This window comes from Sminthopsis crassicaudata, chromosome 3 (genome assembly GCF_048593235.1).
Source record: "Sminthopsis crassicaudata isolate SCR6 chromosome 3, ASM4859323v1, whole genome shotgun sequence".
NCBI lineage: Eukaryota > Metazoa > Chordata > Mammalia > Dasyuromorphia > Dasyuridae > Sminthopsis > Sminthopsis crassicaudata.
Window position 1 is genome coordinate 338137529 of NC_133619.1, and position 27804 is coordinate 338165332.

The 27804-nt window shown below is 39.0% G+C and overlaps 1 long non-coding RNA gene across 2 annotated transcripts; it reads right to left on the reverse strand.

Moving 5' to 3' along the window:
• LOC141561664 (uncharacterized) lies at nucleotides 1-27804 on the reverse strand. Of its 2 annotated transcripts, XR_012488113.1 has the most exons (5): nucleotides 27400-27804; nucleotides 26703-26778; nucleotides 18133-18204; nucleotides 3742-3848; nucleotides 1-2345 (listed from the first exon to the last, which is right to left on the reverse strand). It is a non-coding gene; the product is annotated as an uncharacterized LOC141561664 (long non-coding RNA). The 2 variants fall into 2 exon arrangements; XR_012488114.1 differs by lacking the exons at nucleotides 18133-18204; nucleotides 26703-26778; nucleotides 27400-27804 and adding an exon at nucleotides 5641-5927.

Consider the following 27804-nt stretch of genomic DNA (forward strand, 5'->3'; position numbering starts at 1 on the left):
GTCAGTCAATAAACATTTATTATTGGCTATAAGCCAAGATCCGTACTGAGCACAGAATATGAAGGCCCTGGCCTGGAAGAGCTCCCAGTAGCTCCATGCAAACAAATTTGCACAAATAAATGGTTTACAAGAAAAATTGGAAGTGACTCCATGCAAACAGCTTTGTACAAATAAGTGTTTTACAAGAAAAAATCGGAAGTAATGAAGTTGTCTCTTGGGCTTCTTTCAAGTATAAAATGAAAGCATATACAAGAACACAATGAAAAAGGTCAGTTCTCCTTGAAAGGCCAAGTATCACTCTTGGTAGATCATATGTTCTGCCATCTTTCCCACCCATAGTGTTTCTTCATTGCTTTCCTTTTGCTCCTAAGTTCTCTTCATCCACAAACTTGGCCCAATTGCCTCAGAAAAGCATCTTTCAGAAGGCCAATTCAGTGCTGTCACTAGGTCCCCTTCACTGGATTTCACCATTGTGGGAAAAAGATCCCCTGTCCAGCACTGAGCATGTACCCCACCCCAAATGCCAGACTGAAAATGATACAGGTTCACTGCCTCACAGGAAGGAGCTTGTGCCCTCCTCATGGCTCCAACACCTGACTTTGCTTGTGCCACACTTGTTTGTTCCCAGAGTCATGGCTGAGCCATTACCTCCCTTTGAACCCCAAGACCACTAGGAAGCCATCCCAGCCCTGCCCTTCCATCAGTGGTTGGACACAAAGGAAACCTCGGTGGACATAAAATTGGTCACCAAATGCAGTGCTCCTCAAAAGTGCAACCTCAAAAGCCAGCCTGCCGTTGCAACCCACAACTCCTCAACTGGCAGAGCAGCTTTCAGGGTCCTGAGCACCTTCCTGAGATTGTCCCAGGCAAAAGGACCTTTCAAAGCTGATTCTGATCAATTCCACCCAAAGGCCCCAGTCAGAAATTGCTAACCACCAGGCTCCTTTTAGAGAATTTCTTAATTATGTAATTTGCAAAGCACTAAGAAACTGTTTCTGCCCTATCAGGACTAGCACCTCCCTTTGCCAAGGAGCACTGCTAGCCAGATGCCCCAGACTTGGGTCTCTGGATTCCTGCTTCATTTGATGAGCCAGATACAAATGAAAAATCTTGAAAGCACTGTGAACATCAGTTTTTAAAAAAATTTTGAAAAAGAAAAATTTTAATTTTTCAAGGAATTTTGTGTTTCTTGTGACTTTAAACCCATGTGTCTCATTTTACATGTCATTTAAAATTTTAATTTTTAAATAAATTGGGATTTTTTTTCCCTTTAAAATCAACTTGAACAGCTTCCATGGGCAATGACTATCCTGAGACTAAACCTGTAATATTAAGACTGCTAGCAGCTCGAGTCCCCAAGACTTCCACACCACTCCCAGATCAGCTATTAGCTGAACACGTAGCTTTGGGGTTCATCACTCAGGAGATCCTAGACTCTACTCCAGACCTCTCCAACTGCCACAGGGAAGCTGTTGGAGGAATACAACCTCAGGGCTTTTCTGATCTTCAGGTCATATAAGATCTAAAAAATCATTTACTAAGATAACCACAAGTAGTGCTAAGCTAGCTTCCTCCCCACTTCTTGAGTTCTATAAGTTGATCATTTTGTAGGGCCAGTAAATTGAATTATATGGAGTTGAGGACTGGTCAGGTCTTTACTTGGTTGGCACATAATGTACCCATAGTTCCCTGGCCAGAGCTCATGGGGAAAACTTAGAGATATATTTTTAGGCCTGCAAGTTCACTAGGTCAAATGTCAGGCTTGTATCTAATTTACGGGGCCTGTGTTAATTTTAGTTATCTCATTACTGATGTTCATTAGTTTCATATTAAAAAAAAAAAAAAAACCAAACAAACAAAACACATTTTCACCAATCAGCATTGGTTATCTTTACCTCTGGCATTCATTTGAGCTTAGGCACCTAGCCCTGCAAGATAACAAGAAGAATATCACCTAAATGAATTCACATAGTTTGGGGTATGTTTTATATCATTTTTCCAGGATCTGGCATTTAAGAGTTTTAAATACCTTAGGGCCATTACAGAATTCCTGAAAATTGCCTTAGTTTAGCAGACCTCAAAATTGTACAACATCAGAAATGCCCCACTTGATTCTTCTCTCAAGTATTTGGGACCCAAATTAATTTGGAGAACAGAGATGAAGTCTCATCTTCTACAGTTATTTCCTGCTGGAAGGGGTCCTAGAGATGTCACTGCCTAGTGGGATCCAGATTGAGGAGAATAGATTTGTGACAAAGAGGTTAGGGAGAATCCAGGAGGTGGTAGGTCTCTGGGTCAAGTAGAAAATGGTATTCAGGTGGAGTAAGTGGCTGGAAGTTCATGACCTGGAGATTAGAAAAAATAAAGTTGCTTAAAGATGCAACAAAAATGATCAGAAAAAAGATTAAAATTGAAAAATATGGGATTCGATAGGGAAAGTAACCCCAAACCTTATCCACATGAAAACTTGGCTGGAGAGGGGGGAGGTGTTGGGAGTGATGGGGGAGGTAAAGGGATGGGGATAGAGATGTTACCTAATATCCATAAAATATTTTATTTTTTAAGATTAACTCTGTATGAAGTTCCAAGGTGATGTTGGCAAGGAGACAGGTACCACACTGAAGTCAAGAAATGAGAATCTAGGGCCAACCAGTTGTCTAAGAGCATATTGGCCATGGGGTCCAGGGACTCCTGGAGGATTTAGAGAGAATGTGTCATTCCCTTAATCATTTGGTGGGTGGTAGCACTCAAATTAGAGAGGATATGCTCATGTTCTAAATACCCAAGCCAGGGAATGAGTATTGCCCTTTCATTCCTTAAACTATCTCATTAGGGGGATAAGGTTGGTGGAGGGAATATTAGCATTATAAGAAGTAAAAGGAATATTCAGGTAGCCAAGGGTGCATGCACCAAAGTGTTTACAGGGGTTAGATATTGGATAGAGTAGATAACAGGTTGAGAGAGGTCCCTCCTAAGAGCATCTGAGAACTTTCAATGTGAAATTGGAAGACTCATTTTACAAAAAAAAAAGTGCATCTCTCAGGGACAGAAATGGTGCCCAAGGTCACCCTTGATAATTGCTTTCTGGCTAGCTCTCCTTGAGGGTCCCTCTAATTGCATGACATTATACCAACAGGAATGCCCATTCACAAGATACCATGGAGAAGCCTGCAGGCTTAAGGGTGGTATAGAAGTGTTGTAGGGAGTTTGCTGAAATAATTTTGGAATAGGTACCACACAATTCTCTTCAAGTTGTCTATAGTCATACGTATAGTGAATGCTCAGATCCTCATTATAGCTAGTATAAGTGGCTGAGGTGAAATTAAGAGTTGTGGGAATGGTTATATTCACTTGCTCCACTAGTGTTTATGGAGCCCATAGCTTCTATAGGTGGACAGGAACAAAAGCCATTTTCTGGAGTTATTTCCTATTGGAAAGAGTCATAGAAATGTTTTTGCTTAATGGTGTCCAGAGTGAGGAGGGGAGATGTGTGACAAAGACCATAGTGCAAGATCCAGGAGGTGCTGGTATCTGTATTAGAAGATGGTAAACACGTTAAGCAAGTAGCTGGAAGTTCACAGAAGAAATAGAGCTCACAAGTAGGTTGAAAATGAAGGGACTGAGAATGAGCAGGAAAGGAATGATTAAAAGGGGAGCAAGTATGGGATTCCATAAGGGCAGTAGCCAAGAACCCCCCTCCCCAAAAAGGGAAGATTTTGTGAGTTTTTATAGATGTCTTACCTCCATCCTGTTTTTTTTAAAGACTCTTGCAGTATGAAGCTCAACTTCCCCAGTGGTTGATGTACATGTAACAGCAGTAGGTGTTGGCACAGACACAGCCACCAACCCTAAAGGCAAGAAATGAGTCTATGGCCTACCATGTTGGTCAGGAAGTCAAGTGATTTCCCCCAAGCATTTCCAGTGTTCCAGGGATTCTTGGGAACAGCACTTTCAGTTCTTCTCTGAGTTCTCATGAGATGCCAGGAAGGTCTGAAGAAGTAGAGATTAACAGGAGTAGCATGTCTGAAAACCTGCATCCTGCTGGGAAGGCCTCCAAAGTTAACAGCATTTTTTTTTTTAACCAAAAATGACCTCATGTGATTCTTTCCATTTGGTGCACAGAAGATCAGGACTTTGGGCCACCCATGATTTCAAATATCCTAGGTCGCCCCTATTTATGGAGATGAAGTCTGGGGATGAACACCTGCTGGTTTGAGGAGATGTTCACATTCAGAAAGGGCCTTCAGGGCTCTGCCAAGCTGTGGGACAAACTGGGTGACCAGATGCTGCTCTGAATCTACAGAATGTCAGAGGGGAAACATGGCTGCCCATGTGAAAGGTCAAAAGGGCCTGAGCTCAGTGTTCTCCCCAAGTGCAGTGCAGACTCTTAAGTAGTCTTATCAGGAGGCTTTTTACCCCCTCTTCCCAAGTCTGCAAGCACAGCTTAGGGAGGACTACCTGGAGATTCATTTTTAGCACCTTTCACTAAGCCTGAGGATACCAGACAGAGTGGGGATAATCTAAAATACCTCAGCCACAGTTTGGGTTATTAGTGAAGGCTGGACAGTTCATTCTGTAAATAGTTGGGCACTCCAAAATAAGATTAAAATTTCTTTTAGTAAATCTTTGATACCTCCCGGGCTTATTCAGTCTTAAAAGGGAAGGCTTTCATCGAATTGGTAAAGATGTCAAGAAAAGCCAAAAGTAGTTTGAAATTCCTGCAATGGGGCCTATGAATAAAGTTTATCTACCAGTCTTCTTCTGGATAGATATCCTCTTCTCCAAATGTATTTAAAAAGCTTGTTTGGGATAGAGGATTATTTAACAGCACCATCAGGATTTACTTGAGCACATATTGTACAAGCTTGACTAACCTGCCTAATTATCTACTAGCTTGTGTCCAGCAAAAATAGATTCTATAGGAGCATCTAGGTGACGCAGTGGATAGAGCACCAGCCTTGAAGTCAGGAGTACCTGAGTTCAAATATGGCCTCAGACACTTAATACTTCCTAGCTATGTGACCCTGGGCAAGTCAATTTAACCCCAATTGCCTCAGAAAAATAAATAAAATTTTAAACATTTAATTTTTTTTTTTTAAATAGCTTGGTGTAAGCCAAAGAGAAGTTATCACTGGCTTGCCTCTGGAATTGGAAGCTGGCCAGAGAAGGTTTGAAACACCCAGAGAGGGAAAAATTATATACCCTTTCTCTAAAAAGGGCCTGTTCCTAGGAACTATAAGAAAATATACAAGATTCAGGGAGATGGCAGAGCAGGATGTCATGGTTAAGAGCAACTGTGCAATAGCTTGGGTAGCCAATTCTGCAAGCTTGTTGCCTTTGACCTGGAATAAAATATTACTCTCTGGGTTCACGGACAGCCTGCAGGCAAAGTAGAGTTTCCCCGGCACATTTTATGGGGGAAGTTTGGTCTTCAGAAATCCCTCTATTTTCTAGAGAACCCCATGAGCATATGAAACCTGAAAGGCACATTTGGAGTCAGTATAGAAATTCCCTCTCAATCCTTTCCCCCCATTTTAAAGCTTTGGTGAAAGCAATGATTTCAGCCCTCTGAGCAGAGGTCCCAGGGAGAAGCAGTTTAGCTTCCAAAGTACTATTGAGGGTCACCATGGAGTCACTTACCTTTCTGTCCTTATCTTCAAGAAAATGGACCCATCAATAAACCATTCACCATCTGGGTTGTGGAAAGGAATGTCTCTCAAGTCAGGTCCACTAGAGTAGACTGAATCTGAAGTTTCCCCACAAGTATGAATAATATCACTGGACTGTGTGGACTGTCAGGAAGCAAGGCAGCAGGGTGGAAAGTGTGACACATCCAGAGTTAAATTGGGAATGTCTAGTAGCAGGGCCTAATATTTGGTTAGCTTTCTGCTAGCCAGCAACAGATGGCCTTTAGCTTCTAGAATGCTCTGACCCCAGTTGAAAGCTGTTCAAAACGGTTTTTAACTGTTGGTAAAAACTGTTTGTAACTGTTGTTCAAAACTCTCAATGCTTTCTCCAACAGCTGGATTTGGAGAATTTGTGGCCCTATCGCTAACTTCTGCAGCTACTTGTGAATATCTGGGGCAGCCTAAATAATAAAATGCATGTTGGACAATGGCCCCTTCAGGAGAAATGGGGTCCAGGTTGGTGTATTTTTTGTTTTTTGTTTTTTTAACCTTTAAATCAATATGAAAAAACAACAACTTAAAACAGAAAAGACAGAAATAGAAAACTAAGATTATTGCTCTGTCCCAGTAGAACATCAGAGAGTTTTCAAAATATGTAAAAAATTTTCTTTTCAAGAAAGCATGTACAATAATAGAAGACATTGTACACATAATAGTACCTTTTTTTTGCTTCCTTTTAGGATTTCTTTTGTTCTCTATGTACATTTTACTTTTATCTTTTTTCTCTCCTTTTCTTCCCTACCACATCTCCCATGCACACTTCTGTTCAACATATACATATATTTGTGTAAACATATATATGTGGACATGCACACACACATACAGAAACATATGCATGTATATATAAAATATACTTTTTGCACACTCACATATACACACACATGTATTGACATAGAAATATAAACATACATAGCCATAATGTTTAAAACAACTATATTTGAGGTATAATTTTTCTCTTGATTGAATCTTTTGTAAGTTTTACATTGTTTAAGATGAATGATTATTAACCCTGATTTTTTTGCCATAAATTCTACTTCTAATCCTTATTGTATTATTTTTGTATATATCTTATTTCCTATCCCTTTTCTGTTTTTAACTTGTTCTTCACCTGAGAAAGCTCCCTCTCTTATCCTCTCCTCCCGCCATCTCCTTCCCTCTTTATCCTATTTCCATTATCACTCTGATTAATCTAAATATCCTTCTGAGGACCACCTTATTCTACACCATCCTTTCAACCCTTTTATTTTTTTCTCAATAATCTATACACCTTGTCCCACTACTATTTATTCTACACACCCTTTTATACCACCTTATCCTATTCCCTTCCCCCTTATTTCTTTATAGATTTTGTATTGTGTTATACCCTTCATGCTCTCTCTCTCTCTCTCTCTCTCTCTCTATATATATATATATATATATATATATATATATATATATATATATATATATATATATATATATATATATATATATACTCTATTTAACCCATTCTAAAAGTTAGATTTTCAGAACTATGAATCTTTCCCATCCTTTCATCCCCACCAAGAGTTCTTCCTCAGCACTTCATTTGCATAACATAATTGCTATATTTACCTTTGCCTTGTTTTTTAGACTCAGTTCTTACTCAACTCTGCCCTAATCTCTTTTGAGCAACCCAATTAGTGATATTAAATCTTACATATATGACATATGTTTCCATGTACAACACATAAATGATTTGTCCATGTTGAGTTCCTTGAAATTAATCTTGGATACTGAGTCTTATATGTTGAATTTTCTATTAAGTTTGGCTTTGACTGAGACAAAGTCCTGAAAATCTACAAGTTCATTGAATGTACTTTTGTTTTTTAATTCTTTGTGATCAATAATTATTCTGAATAGGATATTATTAGTTATAGGTCTAGTTTGTTAGGATATATGTCATTCCATGAACTGTAGTCTTTTATTGTGGCTTCTAAGTCCTGTACATTTTTAATTGTAGCTCCAGCATATCTGAATCATTTTGTTTTGTTTTGTTCCTTGCAAATTTTTCCCTTTGATCTGAGGATTTTGAAAATTTGCAATAATATTCCTATGTGTTTGCCAATGTGATCAGTGGATTTTTTTCTATTTCCCCATCCTATCACTCCAGGACAATTTTCTTGAATTATTTCTTCTAATATTAGGTCAAGGATTCTTTTATTGTTGTTGTTAGAATTTTCAGATAGTCCAATTATTCTTAGATTTCTCTTCCTGATCTGTTCTCCTGATCTGTTATTTTTCATGTGTTTCACATTCTGTTCTATTTTGTCATTCTTTATATATATATATATGTATATATAGATATATATATATATATTTTTTTAATTATAGCTTTTTATTGACAGAACAAAATCATGGTAATTTTTACACCATTGTTCCTTGCACTCACTTCTGTTATAACTTTTCCCATCCCTCCCTCCACCCCCTCCTCTAGATGGCAGGTAGTCATATACATGTTAAGCATGTTAAAGTATTTCCTAGATACAACATATGTGTGCAGATCCGTACAGTTCTCTTGTTGCACAAGAAAAATTGGATTCACAAGGTAAAATTAACAGTTTACACTCATTTCCCAGTGTTCCTTTTCTGGATGGAGCTGATTCTGTCCATCATTGATCAATTGGAATTGGATTAGCTCTTCTCTATGTTGAAGATATCTACTTCCATCAGAATACATCCTCATACAGTATCATTGTTGAAGTGTATAATGATCCCCTAGTTCTGCTCGTTTCACTCTGCATCAGTTGATATAAGTCTCTCCAAGCCTCTCTGTATTCATCCTGCTGGTCATTTCTTACAGAACAATAATATTCCATAACATTCAGATACCATAATTTACCCAACCATTCTCCAATTGATGGACATCCATTCATCTTCCAGCTTCTAGCCACTATGAAAAGGACTGCCACAAACATTTTGGCACATACAGGTCCCTTTCCCTTCTTTAGTATTTCCTTGGGATATAAGCCCAGTAGTAGTATGGCTGGGTCAAAGGGTATGCACATTTTGATAACTTTTTGGGCATAATTCCAGATTGCTCTCCAGAATGGTTGGATTCTTTCACAACTCCACCAACAATGCATCAGTGTCCCAGTTTTCCCACAGCCCCTCCAACATTCGTTATTTGTTCCTGTCATCTTAGCCAATCTGACAGGTGTGTAATGATACCTCAGAGTTGTCTTAATTTGCATTTCTCTTATCAATAGTGATTTGGAATACTCATATGAGTGGAAATAGTTTTAATTTCATCATCTGAAAATTGTCTGTTCATATCCTTTGACCATTTATCAATTGGAGAATGGCTTGATTTCTTATAAATTAAAGTCAATTCTCTGTATATTTTGGAGATGAGGCCTTTATCAGAATCTTTTAACTGTAAAAATGTTTTCCCAATTTGTTACTTCCCTTCTAATCTTGTTTGCATTAGTTTTGTTTGTGCAGAAACTTTTTAATTTGGTGTAATCAAAATGTTCTATTTTGTGATCAATAATGGTCTCTAGTTCTCCCTTGGACACAAACTCCTTCCTCCTCCACAAGTCTGAGAGGTAAACCATCCCATGTTCCTCCAATTTATGATTTCGTTCTTTATGCCTAAATCTTGGACCCATTTTGATCTAATCTTAGTATGTGGTGTTAAATGTGGGTCCATGCCTAGTTTCTGCCAATTTCCAGTTTTCCCATCAGTTTTTGTCAAATAATGAATTCTTATCCCAAAATTTGGGATCTTTGGGTTTGTCAAATACTAGATTGCTATTTTTATTCACTATCTTGCCCTGTGAACCTAACCTATGCCACTGATCAACTAGTCTATTTCTTAGCCAATATCAAATGGTTTTGGTGACTGTTGCTTTATAATACAGTTCTAGATCAGGTACAGCTAGACCACCTTCACTTAATTTTTTTTTTCATTATTTCCCTTAAAATTCTCGACCTTTTGTTATTCCATATGAATTCTGTTGTTATTTTTTCTAGGTTATTAAAATAGTTTCTTGGAAGTCTGATTGGTATAGCACTAAATAAATAGATTAGGGAGTATTGTCATCTTTATTATATTCGCTCAGCCTATCCAAGAGCACTGAATGTCTTTCCAATTACTTAAATCTGACTATTTTTGTGGCAAGTGTTTTGTAATTTTGCTCATATAATTCCTGACTCTCCTTTGGTAGATATATTCCCAAATATTTTATACTATCGACCGTTATTTTGAATGGAATTTCTCTTTGTATCTCTTACTGTTGGATTGTGTTGGTAATGTATAAAAATGCTGAGGATTTATGTGGATTTATTTTGTATCCTGTAACTTTGCTAAAATTCTGAATTAATTCTAATAGCTTTTCAGCAGAGTCTCTGGGGTTCTCTAAGTATACCACCATGTCATCTGCAAAGAGTGATAGTTTGATTTCCTCATTTCCTACTCAAATTCCTTGAATCTCATTCTTGGCTCTTATTGCCGAGGCTAGAGTTTTTAGTACTATATTGAATAGTAATGGTGATAGTGGGCAACCTTGTTTCACTCCTGATCTTACAGGGAAAGGTTCTAGTTTATCCCCATTACATATGATGCTTACTGATGGTTTTAAATATATACTCCTGACTATTTTAAGGAATAGTCCATTTATTCCTATACTCTCAAGTGTTTTTAGTAGGAATGGATATTGGATTTTATCAAATGCTTTTTCTGCATCTATTGAGATGATCATATGGTTTTTATTAATTTGATTATTAATATGGTCAATTATACTAATAGTTTTCCTAATATTAAACCAGCCCTGCATTCCTGGTATAAATCCCACTTGGTCATAGTGTATTATCCTGGGGATGATTTTCTGAAGTCTATTTGCTAATATCTTATTTAAGATTTTAGCATCAATATTCATTAAGGAAATTGGTCTATAATTTTCTTTCTCAGTTTTCGATCTACCTGGTTTAGGTATCAGTACCATGTCTGTGTCATAGAAGGAATTTGGTAGGACTCCTTTAATCCCTATTTTTTCAAATAGTTTACATAGCATTGGAGTTAGTTGTTCTTTAAATGTTTGGTAGAATTCACATCTAAATCCATCTGGTCCTGGGGATTTTTTCTTAGGAAGTTGGTTAATAGCTTGTTCTATTTCTTTTTCTGAGATGGAACTATTTAGACGACTAACTTCTTCCTCTGTTAATCTGGGAAAGCTGTATTTTTTAAGGTATTCTTCCATTTCATTTAAGTTATTGAATTTATTGGCATAAAGTTGGGCAAAGTAGCTCCTAACCATTGTTCTAATTTCCTCTTCATTAGTGGTGAGTTCACCCTTTTCATTTTCAAGACTAACAATTTGCTTTTTCTCTTTCCTTTTTTTAATCAGGTTTACTAAGGGTTTGTCTATTTTGTTGGTTTTTTCATAGAACCAACTCTTAGTTTTAATAATTCAATAGTTTTTTTGCTTTCAATTTTATTAATCTCACCTTTTAATTTTAGAATTTCAAGTTTTGTGTTTGTCTGGGGGTTTTTAATTTGTTCCTTTTCTAGCAATTTTAGTTGTAAGCCCAATTCGTTGGCCCTCTCTCTATTCTATGCAAGTAGGCTTGTAGAGATATAAAGCTTCCCCTTATTACTGCTTTGGCTATATCCCACACATTTTGGTATGATGTCTCATTATTGTCATTTTCTTGGGTGAAGTTATTAATTATGTCTATGATTTGCTGTTTTACCCAATCATTCTTTAGTATAAGATTATTTAGCTTTCAATTATTTTTTGGTCTATTTTCCCCTGGCTTTTTATTAAATGTAATTTTGATTGCATTGTGGTCTGAAAAGGATGCATTTACTATTTCTGCCTTACTGCATTTGATTTTGAGGTTTTTATGCCCTAGTATATGATCAATTTTTGTATAGGTTCCATGAACTGCTGAGAAGAAAGTATATTCCTTTCTGTCTCCATTTAGCTTTCGCCAAAGATCTATCATATCAAACTTTTCTAGTATTCTATTTCCTCTTTGACTTCTTATTTATTTTGTGGTTTTATTTATCTAATTCTGAGAGTGCAAGGTTGAGATCTCCCACTATTATAGTTTTGCTATCTATTTCTTCTTGCAGCTCTCTTAATTTCTCTTTTAAGAATTTAGATGCTGCACCACTTGGTGCATATATGTTTAATATTGATACTGCTTCATTATTGATGCTACCCTTTAGCAGGATATAATGCCCTTCCTTATCTCTTTTAATTAGATCAATTTTTGTTTTTGCTTGTTCTGAGATTAGGATGGCTACTCCTGCTTTTTTGGCTTTGCCTGTAGCATAGTGGATTCTCCTCCACCCTTTTACTTTTAGTTTGAATGTATTACCCTGTTTCAGGTGTGTTTCCTGTAAACAACATATAGTAGGATTCTGACTTTTAATCCAGTCTGCTAACCTCTTTATGAGGCAGTTTGCCCCATTCACATTTATGGTTAGAATGACTAATTCTATATTGCTTGCTATCCTATTAACCCCTGCTTATGCTTTTCCCCTTTCCTTCCCTCTTACCCCCCTACCCAGTATTAAACTTGTGAACACCACTTGCTTTTCACAGCCTTCCCTTTTTAGGATCCCTCCCCCACCTTAAAAGTTCCTTCCCTTATTTTACCCCTTTTCCTCACAATTTCTGTATTCCCTTCCCCTTAGCTTACTGCTTCCCTCTCACTTTTCAATGAAGTGGAAGAAGTTTCACCATAAATCGAATATGTCTATTGATACACACTATGTTCATCTCCCTCCTTTTTTTCTCTCAGATATATGTTACCTTTGCCTCTTCATGAGATGTAGTACCACCACTTTACACTTTTTTGTGATATAATTTCCTTTCCACCTCTAGTTTCTAAGACAAATTGTACATATGTTCTTTACATATTTTTTTTGGCAGAAGTATAGTTCTCAAGATTTCTTTTTACCTTTTTAGAAATCTCTTGAGTTCTGTATTTGAAGATCAAACCTTTTATGTAGGTCTGGTTTTTTCATCAAGAATAGATGGAATTCATTTATTTCATTAAATGTCCATCTTCTTCCCTGGAAAACGATGCTCATTCTTGCTGGTTAAGTTATTCTTGGCTGCATACCAAGTTCCTTAGCCTTTTGGAATATCATGTTCCAGGCCCTTCATTCTTTTAATGTGGACGCTGCTAGATCCTGGGTTATCCTTATTGTGGCTCCTCCATATCTGAATTGATTTTTTTCTAGCAGCTTCCAATATGTTTTCCTTTGTCTGATGGTTCTTGAACTGGGCCACTATATTTCTTGGCATTTTGATTTTAGGGTCCCTTTCAGTAGGTGATCAATGAATTTTTTCAATGTCTATTTTACCCTCTGTTTCCAAAATGTCTGGGCAGTTCTCTTTGATAATTTCCTGGAAATAGTGTCCAAGCTCTTTTTTTCCTCACATTTTTCAGGGAGTCAAATTATTCTCAAATTGTCTCTCCTGGATCTGTTTTCCAGGTCTTTTGTCTTTCTAATAAGGTACTTGATATCCTTTTCAATTGTTTCATTTCTCTGGTTTTGCTTGACTACCTCTTGGTTTCTCCTTGAGTCATTCATTTCTACTTGTTCCAGTCTAATTTTCAATGATGTATTTTCTTCACTCTTTTTTATATCTTTTTTGTAATTGTCCAATTGTGTTTTTATCTTCTATGGAATTTTTTTCCATTTTATCCATTTTATTTTTTAAGAGAGCCGATTTCTTTATCCAGCTCACTAATCCTGTTTTCCTTGGACTTGTTTGCCTTTTCTAATTCACTGATTTTATTTCTCAATGATTTGTTTTCTTTATCCACTCTGTCTTTAAATGCATGGAATGACTTCTCCAGGCTCTCTTGCCAAGCTTCCCTTTCCTTTTCCCATTTCTCTTCTAGATCTCTTGTGAGAGCCTTTTTGATATCTTCTATGAGATTCTTTTGTATTGAGCAGCAGATCATATCCCCCCTTAGGGGATTCCTCTGGGGACAGTCTGTTTTTAGTCTCCTCAGTATTTGAAGTCTGCTCTCTCTCCATACAAAAGCTGTCAATGATTAGAGCCCTTTTGAATTTTTTGTTCATTTTGTCAAGAGCGGAATAGAAGAAACTGACAAGAGAAACAATTGGTCTGTTTTTTGGGGGGGATGGAGCTGGATGGTGTTAATGGACTTCCTCTACAGATTGGGGGTAGGGCAGCAGAGAGCCACTAACAGAACAGCGATGGCTGCGCTGAGTCTGTGCTCTGAGGCTCTGAGAAAGAGCTGAGTCACTCCAGGTGGGGGTTGGGAGTGGCCAGGTTCCCAGAGACACTAGCTTTCCCGGGTTTTAATCCTCACCTCCGGTGTTTACCCCCTCTCCGCTGCTCCTGGCTTGCTGCCAAGATGGAACATTCACACTGGGGTAAAAGCCTTTTCCCAGAAACGGCAGAGATTGTACCCCTCCCCCTCTGGTCTGAGCTGTGTGAGCTGCCTGTCTCGCTCTGGCTGCCTGCCCCGCTCTGGCTGCCTGCCCTCCGTCTACACCCAGTCTGTTCGACCCTCCCCCGAGCAAACACAGACCTTCTCTGGCGAATTTCAAGAATGTTGTCTCTTGGTGATTATTTGTGGGTTTCTTTTCTGGTCAAGCATTAACTCTGAGGCTTGTCATGAAGTAAGTTCTGAGAGAAAGCGCGGAGCTCAAGCAGCTGTCTGCCTCCACGCCGCCATCTTGGCCGGAAATGTCATTCTTTATATTTTGTTAATTTCTTAGTCACTTATAGTTTCACTGGCTTCCCCTTGCCTAATTCTACTTTTCAAAGAGTTATTTTGTTCATTAAATCTTTATATCTCCTTTAATACCAAGTTAACTTTTTCCCTCATCTTTTCTTGGATGGTTTTTATTTATTGTATTTCCTTAATTTCTCTCACTTAATTTTTAAAGTCTTTTTGAATTCCTCTAAAAATTATTTCAGGGTAGGTAGCCATTTAGCATTATTCTTGGGGACAGCAGAATTTTTTTTTTTTTTAACTTCACTATCTGCCTGTGAAAATGAGGCCCAGTTTTCCTTATTCGCATAAAAAGTTTCTATGCTTGCATTTTTTTATTGTTGCCTTTTCATTTTTTTATTTTAAACAATAACTATGTGAGTAAGCACCTCTAATCATGGAGTGGGGGCATACTGCATCAATCCTGATTGCTGCTCTCCTCTTTGATTTGAAAGTCCAAACCAAACGCTATTCACTTTTGCATTCACTAAGTTTGTGAATTCCTTCTCTGAGATTCATTACCAATGGTGCATCCAATTCAAAACGTCTGTTATTATGTGAGAATTGGGGAGTAAAGTTCAGGAGGGCTAAGGCAGGATTAATATATTTGGGGATGGTTTGTGGGGAGATGAAAAGTGGATACCAGGAAAATTAATGAGGTCCCTAAGGAGGAGTACACAGTGCAAAAAGATGTACAATGACAGAGGTATGGGGGGGGGCCATCACATGAGTTCATGACATGACTAAAGATCCAGCCAAAGAGACTGAACAACAAGCAGGTCACACCAAGTCAGTACCCAAACCTCAAGTAAAGCTCTAGGCAAAGAAGCCCTCAGATACTAAGCATCTTCCTGGCATTTTGCTCAGGCTACAAGATATTTCTGGTGTATTCCACCCAAAGCCCCTCTCTTCAGCAACTGCAGACCACTAGGATCCTTTTTTACAATTTGTTAAGAAGTTAACAAATCTGCTACCTAGAAACAGAATAAGTCCTGACTATTGAGCCAAGGACACACCACCTATGACTATGAACAGTAATAGCCAAGTTCCATCCAGCTTTCATTATTGGGTCACCCCTCCACAGAGAATTGACTGTAAGGCTAGGCATATTCCTGATCCTAATGTCCAGGCCTCTGTTCAACCAGAGCTAAATGACTGAGAAACTCTAACCCTGAAAACAGACCAGCAAGCCTCAATACCAAAACTTCAAGATCCTCAGGCAAGACCTCAAATGAGCATTGACCCTGAGGACACAAGTTTCCCTGGCCATATCTGTTGGGTAATACCTTCATCCAGCCCCAACCTCCAGCCAGGGAATCAACTATTCACTGAAAATGTCATTGGGACCATACCATTGGGTCATATGAATATACTTCCATATTTCCCTACTTCTGATCCTCTAACTAGTCCTGCACACCAACATGAATTAAATAAGATTTCATTACCACATTTCTGGATACAGCTCCCAAAAATCTGAAAAAAAAATAAAACTAAGAAGCCAATACTCCAACCCAGAAATATAAGATTGTACTTAAATCTCAATCAATTCTAAGGAGAAGTTTGAAGTTCTAACAGTTGGTAGTGAGCACGTCTGGGGCTTCAATAACTACTGACCCTGAAATGAAATTTCCATCTGAAATTCCATTCCAATCCTCATCATTGAGATCTCTGCCACCAAGATAAACAAGGAGACAAAAGCAAATTTAATTTTTTTTAAAGCAATTCATCATGTGATTTTAAAATGAATGTTTCATCTTACATGTGATTTTTAAATTTTATGGAGAGAGGAATCCAGAAGATGTCTGAATTACTTTTTCTTTTTTAAATATTTTGTTTTTGGTTTTGTTTACTTGTTTGGGGCTCAAAAATCTGGTAATTTATTCCACTGCTCCCAAGAGCAATGACTACCCTGACTTTGAGCCTGGATTTTTTTTTTCCTGAAGCAATTGGAGTTAAGTGACTTTCCTAGGGTCTACAACTAGGAAGTGTTAAGTGTCTGAGACAGATTTGAACTCAGGTCCTTCTGACTTCAAGGCTGGTGCTCTATCCACTGTGCCACATAGCTGTTTCAGAGCCTGGTATCTAAAACTGCTAACACAGACTTAGCAGCTGCCAACCCTTGGGTTGTTTAGACCTCCAAACCACTTCTGGGGTCTATCATTCAGGAGGTCCTAGACTATACTCCAGACCTCTCTAACTACAACAGGGTAGCTATTAGGGGAACACAGTTTTAGGGCCTTTCTGATCTTTAGGCTATATAAGGCCTGAAAAATCATCTACTGCAGCAGTGATGAGCTGAAAGCTAGGCACAATATCTTCTCATTGCTTGAGTTTTATAAGGCAATCATTTTGTAGGACCAGTAAATGGTGTTATTTATGCCTTTGACAGAAAAGAGGTCCCCAGCACAGATCAGGGGAAGAGAGAAAAAAAAAAAAGTCTCACTAAATGTTAAATGGATATCTCACTATCCCTCTCTTTCCTCAGAGTGATAGAATCAAAGACTCCACAAAAACAAGTTCAAGTAGATCTCCAAGTAAATGAGCAAAGTTGTTTTATATGACAAACTGTAGGTTAATTTCCAAAAGAAGTTAGCAAAGAGCCAGGAGCAAGAAGGCAAATTCCTAGGGAAAAATGAAATGAGAAATGAACTGCTTCATAGCCTGATAGCCTGATTTAATGGCTTAGATGTAGAGTGGAAGAGTGATCAGGCTCTTACCCATAGTACCCTGGCCAGGGAATCTATAGTTCCCTCATTGCTGGGAGTGGGGTGGGGGACAGAAACCTTCCAAAAGTGTGTTTTTAGTCCTGAAAAGTTATAGGTACAGTGTCAGGAATCCAATTTTGTACTGTCTGGTTTAACTTTGGATACCTCATTATTGATGCTCAATAGTTTCAGAAACCTCATTATTGCCAACAAGCAGGCTAGTATCTTGAACACAGGCTTTTGGACTTAGCTATCTGGCTTTGTAAAATAACCTGAGCAAGATCACCGAAGTACAATACTCATAAGATAGTTTGGGGTCTGTTTTATAACATTCTCAGCATCTTAGAGCTTTTAATACCTTGATCCCATTTATATATTATTCCTGAAAATTGCATTAGTACAGCATTTCCCCAAATAGCACCACATCAGAAATATCCCACATCATTCTTTCACTAGAACACTTGATCTCCAAATTCATTTGGGACAAAGCGACAAGGGTCTCGTTTTCTGAAATTACTTCTTGCTAGAAGGGGTCATAGAACTGTCCCTGCCTAATGGTGTCCAGATTAAGGAGGGGAAATGTGTGACTTAAAGAACTAAGTGCAGCATATAGGAGGTGCTAGTATCTTGGTCAGGAGAAGATGGTATCCAGGTTAAGCAAGTAGCTGAAAGTTTATGGCCTGGAGTCTAGAAGAAATAAAGCTTACAAGTTGGTTAAAAATGAAGGGACAAAAAATGAGCAGGAAAAGAATAATTAAATTGGAATAAGCATGGGATTCCATAAAGAGAGTAGCCAAGAGTCCTCCCTCCAAGAGGAAGCCTTTGTAAGAGAAGTTTTTATAAATGTCTTCCTCCATCCCATTTTTTTAGGACTCAAGCAGTATGAAACTCAACCTTTCCCAGGGGTTGATGTACATACAACAGGTGGCACAGGCAAAGCCTAGAAGTAAGAAATGAGTCTATGGCCTACCATACTGGTCAGGAAGTCCAAGGATTTTCCCATACAATACCTTTCCAGTGTTCCAGGGGGTCAGAGAACAGCAGTTTCAGGTCTTCTCTGGGTTCTCATGAGTCATGAAGGTCTGGAAAAGCAGAGGTAACAGGAGTAGCATGTCGGATTCTAGCAATGTGAGTCCAGCTGGGAAGGTCTCTGAGGTTAACAGGGGATGGCTAAAATGACTCATGTGGTCCTTTCCATTTGGTGCCTAGTGGGTCAGGACTTTGGGCCAGCCAAGATTTCAAGTATCCTAGGTCCCCAGTGTTTACTGGGGTGACAGTCTGGGGATGAACACCTGCTGGTTTGGAGAGATATTCACTTGCATATTCAGAAAGAGCCTCTGAGATTCTGCCAAGCTGTGGGACAAACTGGGTGACTAGATGCTGTTCTGAATCTATAGAATGTCAGAGGGGAAGCATGGCTGCCCATGTGAAAGGTCAAAAGGGCATGAGCTCAGTGTTCTCCCCATGGGCACTGCAGACTCTTCAGTAGTCTTATCAAGAGGCTTTTTACCCCCTCTTCCCATCTCTGCAGGCACAGCTTAGGGAGGATTCTCTAGAAGGGCAGATTCATTTTTTTTGCCCCTTTTCCCCAAGACTGAGGATGCCAGACAAAGAAGAAATAATGTAAAATGGCAGAGTTGGGCAGGCCACAGTAAGGAAAAATATTCTCTTTTTGTAATATCTTTGCCACTCAATTACTGATGCCAGTCTAAAATAAATATATGGTATTCATTTATATGCACAATACATAAACACCTTTGTTCCTGTTGAGTTCCTTGAAATTAATCTTGGATATTAGCTCTTATAGGTTAAATTTTCTATTAAAATAAGGCTTGGTTGAGACATCCTGAAAATCTGCTGAATGTCCACATTTTTTTGTTCATTATTAGGGATAATTTTCCTGGTTGTATTTTTCACATCAGGCCTAGATATTTTGATTGTTTATATTATTCTAGGACCTGAGGTCTTTTATTGTGGCTGCTGCTAATCTTTTCTTTTTTGGTTTTTCTCTTTGATTTGGGAGTTTTGAAATTGGGCAATACTATTTCCATGTGTTTTTGACAAAGGATCTTTTGAGATGGTAATAGGTTTTTTCCTCTTTCCCCTTGTGTGCTTTCACTTGAGTACAGGTTTCTTTGATTATTTCTTACATTGCCAATGTAACACTTTTATGTGACCTTTTTTTGGCCACAGTTTTCAGGTAGTCTGATTCTTAGAATTTCTTTTCTTGACCTGTTCTCCACACCTGCTGTTTTTTTGATAAGGTGTTTTACATACTGGTCTATATTTTTTTTATTACCCTCATCTTTTCTATTCCCATACTAAGTTTTTGTAGTTGGATTCTTCTTTGCCTATTTATTTTTTTATGAGGATTGACAGATGTAGCTCTAATCCAGGAGATGGAGGGGTGAGAATGGTGCCTCTAGGTTCAGCTCTTTCCTCTGACCTGGAACCCTAAATCAAAAGGTCCCCTCTCCTGTAAGTCCCTGCCTCACTGCTATTTTCCATCTGGTTCCTTTTTAAAAATACGTGTTTTAAAACCTAAAGTATCAGCATTTCTATATATTACTGACAAAGTTCATCAGCAAGAGATAGAGAAATTCCATTCAAAATAACTATAGCAAAATAAAATATTTGGATATCTTACTTGACAAGGGAAAAAAACAGGAATTATATGAACACAATTACAAAATACTTCTCACACAAATAAAGTCAAATCTAAACTGGAAAAATATCAATTGCTCATGAGTAGACCTAGCTAATATAATAAAAATGACAATTTTGCCTAAATTGGTCTACTTATTCAATGTCATACCAAACTGCCAAAAAATTATTGTATAAAACTAAAAAAAAACATAAAACTCATCTGGAATAAGAAAAAGTCAAGAATAACAAGGAAATTAATGAAAAAAATACAAAGGTTGGTGACTTAGCAGTACCAAACCTAAAATTATCATAAAATAGCAGTTATGAAAACTATATGGTATTGTCTAAGAAATAGAGTGGTTGATGAGTGGAATAGATTAAATATACACAACACAACAATCATGGTGTATAGTGATCTATTTGATTAAATCCGCCAATAAATCCACCAAACTCCAGCTTTTGCAATTAAAAACCTCACTTTTTGACAAAAATTACTGGGAAAAATGGAAAATATGGCAGAAACTCACCATACACCTCCATCTCAAATCCTATACCAAAATAAGGTCAAAAATGGGTAGATGACTTTGGCATTAGGGATGATACCTATCAAGATCCTATGGAGAAGATAGGAATTTATGACCAAAGAAGAACTATAGAATATAAAAGGCAAAATAGACAACTTTGATTACATTAAATTAAAAAGGCTTTGCACAAACAAGCCCCACAAAATCAAAATTAAAAGGGAAGTACAAAGCTGGGGGGAAAATCTTTACAGCAATTTTCAGATGACAAAATTAAAGCCATCTATAGTTATATGAAAACAATGCTCTTAAGTCATTATTAGAGAAATGCAAATTAAAACAAATCTGAGATACCACCTCATATATCTCAGATTGGCTAAGATGACAGGAAAAGATAATGTTGGTGAGGATGTGGGAAATCTGGGACACTAGTGCATTGTTAGTAAAGTTGTGAAATGATCCAATCATTTCTGGAAAACAATCTGGAGCTATGCCCAAAGGGCTATAAAACTCTGCATATCCTTTAACTCAGATGTGCCACTACAAGGTCTGTAATTCAAAGAAATCAAGGAGGGAAAAGGACCCACATGGCAGCTCCTTTTTTTCTTTTTTTTGGGGTATCAAATAATTTGAATATGAATAGATGTCCATCAATTGGGGAATAGTTGAATAAGCTGTGGTATATGAAGTTAATGGAATATTATTCTACAAAAAAATGAACAAGCAAAGGCCTGGATAGATTTACAGGAAATGATGCTGAGTGAAACAAGCAGAACTAGGAATACATGTGTATACAATAATAGCAAGAATGTGAAATGATCAACTTTGAAAGACTTGATTCTTTTCAGTGGTTCAGTGATACAAAGCAATCTCTATAGATTCTGGACAAAGTGCCATCTGCATCCAGAAAAAGAACATCCACAATGCAGTAGAATCACATTATAGTGTTTATAAGTTTATTTTTAATACACATTGCTTTATGAATCATGTTGGGAGAGAAAAATCAGAGCAAAAGGGAAAACAATTGGAGATATAAATGGGACATCAAATTCAAAATGTCCAGCCTAGGTGTTTCAGTTGTGAAATAGAGTGCAGGAGATCAGGAGGATCAATATACCTGGGAATGGTTTGTAGAGAGATAATTGTTTACCTGGAAATTTATCAGGTCCAAAAATAGCATACAGAACAAAAAATTGACCAATGACAGAGATATGTTACTAACATTCAATTGAATGTGAGAAGGAAGAGTGCAGAGAGTTTAGAAGAAAGAAATAAGTGGAGGCATCAGCCTGTCAATATTTATTGTCTACTATGGACCAAGCTCTGTACAAAGCAATGGGCAGATACATCAGCACAAGCCAGTCTGTGACCTGAAGGACCTTGCTATCTGTACCTGTACAAATAAATGGCTTATAAGAAAATTGGATGTAACAAAGTTGTCCCTTTGGCTTCCTGTGTGAAATAACAGCACATGTAAGAGCATATTGAAAAGGATCCAGTTCTCTAAAGGTCAAGTATCACTAAGTAGATCTCTATTCCCTATTTTGATACTATCTTTTCCACCCACAATTTATTTCCTGATTTCCTTCCACTTGTTCACTAGTTCCCTTTTTCCTCCACAGATTGGTCCCTGGTGCCTCAGAAAAGCCTCTGCCAGCAGACCAGATCAGTGCTGATATTGAGAAGATCAGGGCCTTCTCAACAAATTTCCCCTTTGTAGGAAAATGACCTTCCCTGTCCAGCATTGAGCAGGTGCCCACCCTGAACTGCCAGATTGAAATTAATGCAGGGTCACTTCACTGCCTCACAGGAAGGAGCTTGTGCCCTCCTCGTTCCTCCAATACCTGACATTGGCTGTGCTGCACTTAAGACTCTTATGTTCCCAGAATAATGGCTGAGCCATAAACTCCCCTTCAATTTTAAGAGCATCAGGGAGCCACCCAGCCTTGCCCTTCCATCAGAGGCTGGACACAAAAGGAACATCAATGGTCCTAAAAATGGTCACCAAATGCAGTGCTGCTCAAAAAGTGCAGCCTCAAAGGCCAACCCATGACTTCTCATTGAAAAAGAAGCCTTCAGATCCTGAGCACCTTCCTGAGATTGTCCCCAGGCAAAAGGACTGTTCAGTACACTCCACCCAAAGGTCCCAGGCAGAAACTGACCACTGGGATTCCTTTAGGGACTTTTTAAAGATGCTTAAATATAGAGTAAGAAGCTGTATCTGCCCAGCCTAACAGGCTGAGTACCTGCCTTTGCCAAGGAGCACTGCTTAGCCAGGTTCTATCTAACCTTGGTCCTTGGGGTCCTGGTTCTTTGGAAGAGAAACCAGAAAGGCACTGGACATTCCTTTTTTGAACAACAAAAGGAACTTTCAGTGATCTAGATTCTGATACACTCAACCCATCATCCCCAGTCAGAAACTGCTGACCACCAGGATCCTTTTGTAGGATCAAGGTTACTTGCAAAGTACTACCAAGAAGCTGCATATGCCCTGCCTACAAAACTGAGGACCTGCCTTTGCCAACCAGTACTGCTATCCAGGTGCCATCGAGCCTTGGTCACTGGATCCCTATTTCATTTGTTGAAAAATTACAAAGGCATTGTACATCTCTTTTTTCAAGATCTTTTGAAACAGAAAAATTAAATTTTCATGGCATTGGCTGTGCTGCACCTGATTTTGGATCTTCCCAGAGTAATGGCTGAACATAATCAGTATCTCCTTTCACCCCAAGGAGCATTATCCATCCCAACCTTGCCCTTCCATCAGAGGCCAGACACAAAGGGAATCTCAGTGGCCATAAAATTAGTCACCGAATGCAGTATTTTTCCACTGGCAAAATCTGGCTTGCTTTTCCCTCTGACAAAGAAGCCTTCAGATCCTGAGCACCTTCCTGAGTTTCCCAAGGCAAAAGGATCATTCAATAGATTTCTACCTATAGTCCCCAAGCAGAAACTGCTGATTACCAGGATCCTTTTAGAGGATTTAAGGTAACTTGTAAAGTACTACCAAGAAGCTGCATCTGCCCTATCTACCATGACTAGGATCTGCCATTGCCAAGGAGCACTGCTAGCTAGTTTCCATCCAACCTCTTCCCTGCTTCTTTGGAAGAGAAACCAGAAAGGCACTGGACATTCCTTTTTTGAACAACAAAAAGAACTTTCAGTGAGTCAGATTCTGATAATACTCAACCCAACATCCCCAGTCAGAAATTACTGACCACCAGGATCCTTTGGTAGGAGCAAGGTTATTTGCAAAGTACTACCAAGAAGCTACATCTGCCCTGCCTACAAAACTGAGGATCTGCTTAGGAGATCTTTGCTTTAGAGCTTAGGAGCACTCACTGCTAGCCAAGTTCCACCTAGCCTTAAGTCATCAGGTCTCTGCTCCACTGAGTATTGATAAGGACAGGGATATTGCAGACACCAATACCCAGATAAATGAAAAATCATTTAGAATTTTGAAAGACAAAAATTTTCATAATTTTAAAATACTTCTGGTGATTTTAAAACTCTCATTTTAGATGTAATTTTTCAATTTTATGTAGAAGGGAACATATGACAATTTTTTCCTTTTTAAATAGATTAGAATTTTTCTCCTCTTTAAAATCAACTACATTGATTCAACTGCTCCTTGGGTCAGGGGATGCCCTGAGATCAAGACTGCAATATTAAGACTGCTAGCAGGGATTTGGCAGCTGCCTTAAGTCCCTGACATCATCTCACTAGTTCTGGGGCAGCTATTAGCTGAACATGTAGCCTTGGGGGCTCATGACTCAGGAGAGATTAGACGCCAACCCAGACCTCTTCAACAGTCATAGGGCAACTGTTGGGAGGAATACAGTCTCAGGGCCCTTCTGACCTTCAGGCCATATAAGGTCTCAAAAATCATTTACTAAGGCAACCACAAGCAGTTATTAGCTAAAGGCTAGGCAAAAGCACCTCCCCACTATAAGTTGGTCATTTTGAAGGACCAGTGGATATTCTTATGTGGAGCTGAGGACAAGTCAGGTTTACTTTGTGGGCAGATGTAGTTCCCATATTTCCCTAGCCAGAGTTTATGGGGGGAGTCATTTCCAGAGATGCAGTTTTTAGGACTGAAAGATCACTAGGTCAAATGACAGGCATCTAATTTTATACTGGGCCTATGATAACTTTAGGCATCTCATTTCTGATGCTCATTATTTTAATTAAAAGCCATTTTTACCAACTAGCAGGCTGGTATATTGACTACTGGCATTCCTTTGGGCTTAGCCATCTGGCCTAGCAGGGCAACCTGAGAAAGATCACCTAAATATAGGACTCCTACATTCAGATAGTGTAGAATCTGTTTTACATCTTCCCCAGAATCTGGCATTTTAGGATATTTAATAGGACCCAATACTACAGCATTTCTAAAAATTGCATTAGTACAACATTCCTAAAAATTGTACATCGGAAATGTCCCGCTTCATTCCCCCCTCAAGTATTTGGGACCTAAACTCATTTGGGGCAAAGGGACGAAGGTCTCATCTTCTGCAGTTACTTCCCGTTGGAAGCAGTCGTAGAGATGTCCCTACTTAGTGGGGTGCAGATTGAGGAGGGGAGATGTGTGACTTAAAGAGGTTAGGGGTAGAATCCAGAAGGTGCTGGGTCTCTGAATCAGGTAGAAAGAAGTATCCAGGTGGAGCAAGTAATTGGAAGTTCATGGTCTGGACCCTAGAAGAAATGAAGCTTAGTAGTTGCTTAAAAATGTAAAAACCAAAAATGAGCAGGAAAAAATTGATAAAAATTGGAGTAAGTATGGAGTTCAATAGAAAGAGTAGCAGAGTCCCCACCCAGAAAAAAATTTTTTTTAGAGAAAATGTCTTATATTTATATAAAGACTCTTGTTTTGTGTTTTGTTTTTTAGGATCCTCATATATGGCATTCAACCTTCCCCAAAGTATCAATGTACATAAAGTAGGAAGTATTGACAAGGAGACAGTCACCACCACTAAAGTCAAGAAATGAGCATCTAAAGCTAACCAGTTGTCTAAGAATATGATGGGGGCTATTAGGTTGCACCAGCCCTGAAGTCAGGAGGACCTGAGTTCAAATTTGTGTGATTCTGGACAAGTCACTTAACCCCAAATGCCTCAGGGAAAAAAATGCTGGCCATGGCATCCAGGGATTCTTAAGAGGACTAGTGCACCACTTCCTTAGCTGTTTGGTAGTAGATGGCACTCAGATTAGAGAGGATATTTTCATGTTCTAAGTACCCAACCCAGGGAATGAGTCTGACCCTTCCTTTCCTTACAAACCAGAGAACATTTTCCCCAAATGTTAACCTTGATCTAATCATGGTAAGGTTGGTGGAGGGAATGTTGGCATTATACATAGAAAAGGAGTATTCAGGCAGCCAAGGTGCATGCACCAAAGTGTTTACAGGGTTAGACATTGGATAGAGCAAATGACAGATTGAGAGAGGTTCCAGAGGCATTTCTCCTAACAGAGCCATGAGAACTATCAAAGTGAAATTGTGGAAGACTCACTTTACAGATAAAAGTGCATCCATCAGGGACAAAAATGGTGCCAGAGGTCACCTTTGGTAATTGCTTTCTGGCTAATTCTCCCCAGGTGTCACTCTTAATTGCATGACTTTGTATCAACAGGAATGTCTGTTCTCAGGATATTCTGGAGGAGCCTGGGGGGAGGGGTGCAGAAGGGTTGTAGGTGAGTTTGCTGAAACAGTTTTGGTACTGCTGTTCTCTGTAAGTGGTTTATAGTCATAGTACACATATGACATATATACATAGTCATAGTGTATAATAAGTGCTCAAGCCCTCGGTATACAGGTGGCTAAGGTGAAATTAAGACACTTGTGAGAGTGGTTACATGCACTTACTCCCCCAGTGTTTGTGCTACAAGTCCATGGCCCCCTATCTGGGATGTAAACAAGGCCATCACAAGTTTCTGTGCCTGTGATTAGACATGCTGAGATATGACAAAGAGAGATTTTCTGGAGCAGTTAGGGCCAAGTTGTTGGCAAGGGGGTGGCTACTGCTAATGGGGAATTATTTAGGGTGGAGACTGTGACCCTCAGAAATGTGGTCTTTGCCAAGAGTGCATCAGGTCACAGATGCGGGCTGCTGTGGGGATGCCCACAGAACACATTGCAATCCTGGACACTCCTGCTGCCTATGGAGTTTCCTAACTTAACCAAGGAGTTATGGCCCCACTGGAGGGAGCCCCAAAGTGTGGTAAGGAGACCTTGAGAAAGAGCACTAGGGATAGGGCCTCATCTTTGGGATGAATGGCTCAAAGAGCATCAAAGAGCATTGAAAAAGATTCAAGTTGAGAAGCAATTAAGTTGGAGAAACTAGAAAATAAAAAGGAGAAATGAAAAGGGTTAAAAAAGGATAACGCAGACAAGTTCACCCTACTCCATACAATACCTTTCCAGTGTTCCAGTGCTCTAGGGGAACAGAAGTTTCAGGTCTTCTCTGGGTTTTCATGAGGAGTCAGGAAGGTCTGGAGAAGCAGAGGTAACAGGAGTAGCATGTTGGATTCTAGAAACATGAGTCCAGCTGGGAAGGTCTCTGAGGTTAATAGCAGGGGGATGGTTAAACTGACCTCATGTAGTCCTTTCCATTTGGTGCCCAGTGGGTAAGCTAAGATTTCAAATATCCTAGGTCCCCCGCATTTATGGGGGTGACAGTCTGGGGATAAACACCTGCTGGTTTGGGGAGATATTCACTTGCATATTCAGAAAGGGCCTTTGGGGCTCTGCCAAGCTGTGGGACAAAGTGGGTATCCAGATGCTGTTCTGAATCTACAGATGTCAAGAGGGAAAGCATGGCTGCCCATGTGAAAGGTCAAAAAGGGCTGAGCTCAGTGTTCTCCCCAGGTGCACTGCAGACTCTCAGTAGTCTTATCAGGAGGCTTTTTATCCCCTCTTCCCATGTCTGCAGGAACAGCTTAGGGAGGACTCCCTGGAGTGGAGGATTCATTTTCTGAACCTTTCCCCAAGATTGAGGATGCCAGACAGAGAGGAGATAATTACTCTTAAGGTGGCTCAGCCACAGTTTGGGTTATCTGTGAAGGGAGATTAGTCTCCAAAGTACTATTGAGGGTCACCATGGAGGCACCTACCTTTATGTTCCCATCTTCAAAACTGGACCCATCAGTAAACCATTCATCATCAAGGTTGTTGAGAGGAACATCTCTCAAGTCAGGTCAACTAGAGTAGACTGAATCTAGTTTCCTCACAACTATGAATAATGTCACTGGACTGTGTAGTGTCAGGAAACAAGATGGCAGAGAGTTAAATTGGAAGTGTCTAGTAGGAGAACCTGATATTTGGTTAGCCTTCTGTTAGCCAGCAACAGAGGGCCTTTAGCTTCTAGAATGCTCTGAATCCAGTGGGGAGCTGTTCAAAACGGTTTTTAACTGTTGGTAAGAACTGTAACTGTTCAAAACTCCCAAAGCTTTCTCCAACAGCTAGGCTAACTTCTGCAACTTCTTCTGAATGTCTTGAAATAGCCTCACTAATAAAAT